Source organism: Macrobrachium nipponense, chromosome 23, assembly GCF_015104395.2.
Source record: "Macrobrachium nipponense isolate FS-2020 chromosome 23, ASM1510439v2, whole genome shotgun sequence".
Lineage (NCBI taxonomy): Eukaryota > Metazoa > Arthropoda > Malacostraca > Decapoda > Palaemonidae > Macrobrachium > Macrobrachium nipponense.
The window spans coordinates 62117708-62125207 of record NC_061090.1 but is presented as its reverse complement, the minus strand read 5'-3'; the positions used below and the strand labels follow the sequence as shown (position 1 = coordinate 62125207).

Below are 7500 nucleotides of genomic sequence, written 5' to 3'. Positions count from 1 at the left end.
ATATTTTTATTTAATTATTTATTTATTTCGTTATTTATTCATCTGCCTTTTTCTTTATTCATTTATTTATCTCCCTATCGATCTATATATCTGTCTGTCTATCTATCTATTTACCTAATGTCACTGACTGTGCATTGTAAGTGGAGTACGCCTCGTGTTTGTTTATTTATTTACTTATTTATATATTTATTTATCGGTTTATTATTTATTTATTATTTATTTATTTATTTATTTATTTATTTATTTATTTATATATGTATCTACAGTTTTATTTATTTAGTTATCCATATATCTACTTATTAATTTATTTATTTATCTATTCATTTATCTAATGTCACTCTGACTGTGCACTGTAAGTGCAATACAAGTGTTTATTTATTTATGTAATGATTTATCCATTGATTTATCTATTTATTTACTTGTCTTTTCATTCAGTATCTATTTATCAATCTATCTCCCTTTTTATTTATTCAGTTATCTGTCTATCTACGTATCTGTTCATTTATCTACTTAATTATTTATTTATTTATTTATTCATCAATCTATCAATCTATCTATCCTTCTAAATGTGTCTATCTGCTTATTTATCTATTTATCTATCTATTTTCTCTTGTTATATATCTATCTATGTATCTGTTCATTTATCTATTTAATCATTTATTTACTTATGTATTTACCTATCTATCAATCTTTGTAAATATCGGTATATCTGTTTATTTCTTTATTTATCTATCTATTTACTTTTGTGTTTAATCACTTTATTTATTCCCTGTCCGGAAACTCTCTTTCATTCAACTTTCATCTAATGTTTATCAATGAAATTAGTAAATTGTTTCTTTTCATTTTTTTTCACGTTTTTTTTTACGATTTACAAGTTTTTTTATATTGCGAAAGGTAGCCTATCACGTTTCCATATTGTTTTGGGTTTTGTCATTCCTTCATTACAATTTCCTTTTGTGACTTGCACATTCTAGATAATGAACCTGTTGCTACTGAGATATGTAATTTATTTATTACAATTTCCTTTTGTGACATGGGCATTCTAATTAGATCAGTGGTTCCTAAAGATTTTTCGGTCCCGATACCCCTAAAGTCCAACTCCAAGTCAACCTGGTAACCCCTCTCCAATATCAGCCTGTTTTTCACATTACGTTACACAACACTATTTGAGCTCATCCAGCATAACTTTTTCGACTGTGAACTTCATTTAATATTTTTCAGGATAACTAGTCTCTTTACATGACTTTGCCTGTAGCATTAAATAAAAGGAAAGTTACTTCTAGGTCAAAGTGGATGTCAAAATGAAGCTGCATTTTGGAAAACAAAAATAGCAACTTTTTCATGGCCCTAAAATAATTCACCTTGTATTTCAATAAGATGTTTATATTTCTACCTGTTTACTTTTGAATATTTTAATCACTTGTCTTTCATTTTCTGATAATTGGCCTCATCTATCTTTCTGTATTTCCTAATGTTTTATGTTACGTCTTTCAAATGACCACTATATTCTTTGGTTTCTGTATGCTTGTGTCATATGAATATGAGTTTGCCTTTTTTAATAATAATAATAATAATAATAATAATAATAATAATAATAAACTGAAAACCAGTGAAGACGAGTGGCTAAAGAGTGCATGGGAAGAAGGACTAATAAAAGTAGACGAAGACCCAGAAATTTACAGAGACAGGAGAATGACAGACAGAACAGAAGACTGGCACAACAAACCAATGCACGGACAATACATGAGACAGACTAAAGAACTAGCCAGCGATGACAATTGGCAATGGCTACAGAGGGGAGAGCTAAAGAAGGAAACTGAAGGGATGATAACAGCGGCACAAGATCAGGCCCTAAGAACCAGATATGTTCAAAGAACGATAGACGGAAATAACATCTCTCCCATATGTAGGAAGTGCAATACGAAAAATGAAACCATAAACCACATAGCAAGTGAATGCCCGGCACTTGCACAGAACCAGTACAAAAAGAGACATGATTCAGTGGCAAAATCCCTCCACTGGAGCCTGTGCAAGAAACATCAGCTACCTTGCAGTAATAAGTGGTACGAGCACCAACCTGAAGGAGTGATAGAAAACGATCAGGCAAAGATCCTCTACGGGACTATGGTATCAGAACGGATAGGGTGATACGTGCAAAACAGACCAGACGTGACGTTGATTGACAAAGTCAAGAAGAAAGTATCACTCATTGATGTCGCAATACCATGGGACAACCAGAGATGAAGAGAAAGAGAGGGAAAAAAATGGATAAGTATCAAGATCTGAAAATAGAAATAAGAAGGATATGGGATATGCCAGTGGAAATCGTACCCATAATCATAGGAGCACTAGGCACGATCCCAAGATCCCTGAAAAGGAATCTAGAAAAACTAGAGGCTGAAGTAGCTCCGGGCCTCATGCAGAAGTGTGATCCTAGAAACGGCGCACATAGTAAGAAAAGTGATGGACTCCTAAGGAGGCAGGATGCAACCCGGAACCCCACACTATAAATACCACCCAGTCGAATTGGAGGAATGTGATAGAGCAAAAAAAAAAAAAAAAAAAAAAAAAAAAAAAAAAAAAAAAAAAAAAAATAATAATAATAATAATAATAATAATAATAATAATAATAATAATAATAATAAGCGCAGGAATAGTGGAATGGACGAAGGCAGAACTCCGCAGCATAGATCAGAAAACCAGGAAACAAATGACAATACACAAAGCACTACACCCAAGAGCAAATACGGACAGACTATACATAACACGAAAGGAAGGAGGGAGAGGACTACTAAGTATAGAGGACTGCGTCAACATTGAAAACAGAGCACTGGGGCAATATCTGAAAAACCAGTGAAGGACGAGTGGTTAAAGAGTGCATGGGAAGAAGGACTAATAAAAGTAGACGAAGACCCAGAAATATACAGAGGACAGGAGAAAGACAGAGACACGAGGACTGGCACAACAAACCAATGCACGGACAATACATGAGACAGACTAAAGAACTAGCCAGCGATGACAATTGGCAATGGTACAGAGGGGAGAGCTAAAGAAGGAAACTGAAGGAATGATAACAGCGGCACAAGATCAGGCCCTAAGAACCAGATATGTTCAAAGTACGATAGACGGAAATAACATCTCTCCCATATGTAGGAAGTATAATATAATAATAATAATAATAATAACATGTATTACCAGAGAAATGGGCGAGGTCGTCAATAGACTTAAGTCAAGTTAAGCAACATTGGGGTTGGTCAGTCGTTGGATGGGTGACCGCTCTCCTCGGCGTTGATTCCTTGGGAAAGGATCTTTACCGTAATTTCCTCAGTCTACTCAGCTGTAAATGAGTACGACGTAAATGGAACCTCTGGCAACAGAGGAGCTTCGTCCGGCAACCAGGTATTCAACCCAATTGAAGGGGAAGACGGTCAGGTACTTGGAGGTCGTCATTCAGCAACTGATCACCACAATGACAGTAATCAACAGCCTGAGATTGGAGCTACAGAGGCAAAAAGGAAGAAATGGACAAGAGAAGAAAATAAGGAAATATGGAGATGCTACATCAGAAGCAACCCGACGGAGAGAGGATATAGAAGAAGATTGGTCAACATCTGGAATGAGAGGAATAACACCCCCCAAACAGAGCAGAGGCTGGCAGACCAAGTAAGGAACATAAAGAAAAAGAACTGGCTCTCCCCAACAGAAAGAGAAGAACTGGAAAGGGAAATGTCACACGACAACAAATTACACGAAGACGAACTGAGAGACGATGCCACAGAAGACAGGGAGGATGAGGTATCAAACAACGACACACGAAGAAACACCGACGAAGTAACAGAGAGGACGGAATGGGTAGAAAAGATTAGACAATGGATGGAGCCAGATACAGAGAGAACAAAGATCCCCTCCATGAAAGCCTACAACACCAAGAAATTAAGGGAGAAACAGTGAGGTCAATGAAATAATGGGCATAATACACACCACCAGTATCACAGAAACAAATAACTTGACATATGCAGGAGCAAGATTAGTAGCAGAGCTGATGGGATTCGAACACCAACACCACCAGCACAACCAACCCAACAGAAACCAAACAGCAACCTCCTTGAAAAGGCGCCTGGAAAAGCAAATCATGGTGATGAGATCTGACTTGAGTAAACTGAAAGAGATGGCAGAAAAAAAGTCTAAGAAGCAAGAAAACAAGGGGAGGAAATCAACGAGAAATACAAAGTACAAGAGAGGGGACTAAACAAACACAATCGAAGATGTAAAAACAGAGGCTTAAGGCCAAAGCACATAAGATCCAACTGGTACATGAACAGGAATAAGGGGATACCAACAGAACAAACTATTCGTAACCAACCAGAAAAGACTATACAGCCAACTAAGAGGGGAAGACAACCACCCAGAAATTCCTGAAGCCGAACCAAGTAAGAGACTCTGGAAAACATATGGAGCAATTCGGTATCACACAACAAACATGCAACATGGCTCCAGGAAGTCAAGGAAGAAGAAACACGGGAGAATAAAACAAAGATTCACAGAGATCACGACAGACGCAGTCAGACACCAACTAAAGAAAATGCCAAACTGGAAAACCCCAGGTCCCGATGAGTTCCATGGATACTGGCTCAAAAACTTCAAGGCCCTACACCCACGAATAGCAGAACAACTCCAGCATTGTATCTCAAATTACCAAGCACCCAAATGGATGACCACAGGAAGAACATCATTAGTACAAAAAGACAAGAGTAAGGGAAATATAGCCAGTAACTACAGGCCTATCACCTGCCTACCAATAATGTGGAAGTTACTAACAGGTATCATCAGTGAAAGGCTATACAACTACCTTAGAGGAGACAAACACCATCCCCCACCAACAGAAAGGCTGCAAAAGGAAGTGTAGGGGCACAAAAGACCAGCTCCTGATAGACAAAATGGTAATGAAGAACAGTAGGAGAAGGAAGGAAAAACCAACCTAAGCATGGCATGGATAGACTATAAGAAAGCCTTCGACATGATACCACACACATGGCTAATAGAATGCCTGAAAATATATGGGGCAGAGGAAAACACCATCAGCTTCCTCAAAAAATACAATGCGCAAACTGGAATACAATACTTACAAGCTCTGGAATAAGACTAGCAGAGGTTAATATCAGGAGAGGGATCTTCCAGGGAGACTCACTGTCCCCACTACTCTTCGTAGTAGCCATGATTCCCATGACAAAAGTACTACAGAAGATGGATGCGGGTACCAACTCAAGAAAAGAGGCAACAGAATCAACCATTCTGATGTTCATGGACTACATCAAGCTGTATGGTTAAGAGCATCAAGGAAATAGATACCCTAATCCAGAATGTAAGGATTGTATCTGGGGACATCAGGATGGAGTTTGGAATAGAAAAATGCGCCTTAGTCAACGTTGATACAAAAAGGCAAAGTAACGAGAACTGAAGGGATAAAGCTACCAGATGGGAGCAACATCAAACACATAGATGAGACAGGATACAAATACTGGGAATAATGGAAGGAGGGGATATAAAACACCAAGAGATGAAGGACACGATCAGGAAAGAATATATGCAGAGACTCAAGGCGATACTCAAGTCAAAACTCAATGCCGGAAATATGATAAAAGCCAATAAACACATGGGCAGTGCAGTAATCAGATACAGCGCAGGTATAGTGGAATGACGAAGGCAGAACAACTCCGCAGCATAGATCAGAAAACCAGGAAACATATGACAATCACACAAAGCACTACACCCAAGAGCAAATAGGACAGACTATACATAACACGAAAGGAAGGAGGGAGAGGACTACTAAGTATAGACTGCGTCAACATCGAAAATAGAGCACTGGGGCAGTATCTGAAAACCAGTGAAGACGAGTGGCTAAAGAGTGCATGGGAAGAAGGACTAATAAAGTAGACGAAGACCGAGAAATATACAGAGACAGGAGAAAGACAGACAGAACAGATGAACTGGCACAACAAACCAATGCACGGACAATACATGAGACAGACTAAAGAACTAGCCAGCGATGACAATTGGCAATGGCTACAGAGGGGAGAGCTAAAGAAGGAAACTGAAGGAATGATAACAGCGGCACAAGATCAAGCCCTAAGAACCAGATATGTTCAAAGAACGATAGACGGAAATAACATCTCCCTCCCATAGTAGGAAGTGCAATACGAAAAATGAAACATAAACCACATAGCAAGTGAATGCCCGGCACTTGCACAGAACCAGTACAAAAAGAGGCATGATTCAGTGGCCAAAAGCCCCTACACTGGAGCCTGTGTAAGAAACATCAGCTAACCTTGCAGTAATAAGTGGTACGAGCACCAACCTGAAGGAGTGATAGAAAACGATCAGGCAAAGATCCTCTGGGACTATGGTATCAGAACGGATAGGGTGATACGTGCAAACTGACCAGACGTGACGTTGATTGACAAAGTCAAGAAGGAAAGTATCACTCATTGATGTCGCAATACCATGGGGACACCAGGAGTTGAAGAGAAAGAGAGGGAAAAAATGGATAAGTATCAAGATCTGAAAATAGAAATAAGAAGGATTATGGGATATGGCCAGTGGAAATCGTACCCATAATCATAGGAGCACTAGGCACGATCCCAAGATCCCTGAAAAGGAATCTAGAAAAACTAGAGGCTGAAGTAGCTCCAGGACTCATGCAGAAGAGTGTGATCCTAGAAACGGCACACATAGTAAGAAAAGTGATGGACTCCTAAGGAGCAGGATGCAACCCGGAACCCAACACTATAAATACCACCCAGTCGAATTGGAGGACTGTGATAGAGCAAAAAAAAAAAAATAAATAATAATAATAATAATAATAATAATAATAATAATAAAATAATAATGATAATATTCAAGACAAACCGCGACTAAAAAGAACAAAGAAAAAAAAAACGGAACTAATATAAATTTTTCCCTACGCGTTTCGACCATTATCATAAAAAAAACAATAAAACATTAGTATTCAAATAATAAATACAATTAGTCCCTGCTGTTAACGCCGCTGGGATTACCACTGCCCTTAAAGTCAATGTCATATCATCGGTGTCCAGAGCGAGAAGAATCTAGTAAACAAACTATTGACAAAGACCTTTTAATCTCTTAATCTAAAAGTCATTTTATGAGATGCGATACGTCAGGTCAGCTTTAATTCGCTCGAGGGGAGGGGGGAGGGGAGGTCATAACGCGTTGACCTGACTGAGTTTATAATGTGAGGATTTATTTTTTTGGCGAGTGGGTTCTTTAGTTTTTCGGTTGGTGGATGATAAGATAAAGGGTTGTGTTTTTTTTTTAAAGAAGGATAGTGATGATATAAAGTTTTTCCTGCCATACAGCATCCAGTTCATATATATATATATATATATATATATATATATATATATATATATATATTACACATAAGTATATATACATATATAAATATACGTATATATATATATATATATATATTATATATAT

The 7500-nt window shown here is 37.8% G+C and overlaps 1 protein-coding gene across 1 annotated transcript in view; it reads left to right on the top strand.

The window, feature by feature from the left end:
• The window catches only part of LOC135198010 (nephrin-like), a 396664-nt gene that overhangs the window by 336382 nt on the left and 52782 nt on the right, over positions 1-7500 (top strand). The window lies entirely within an intron of this gene.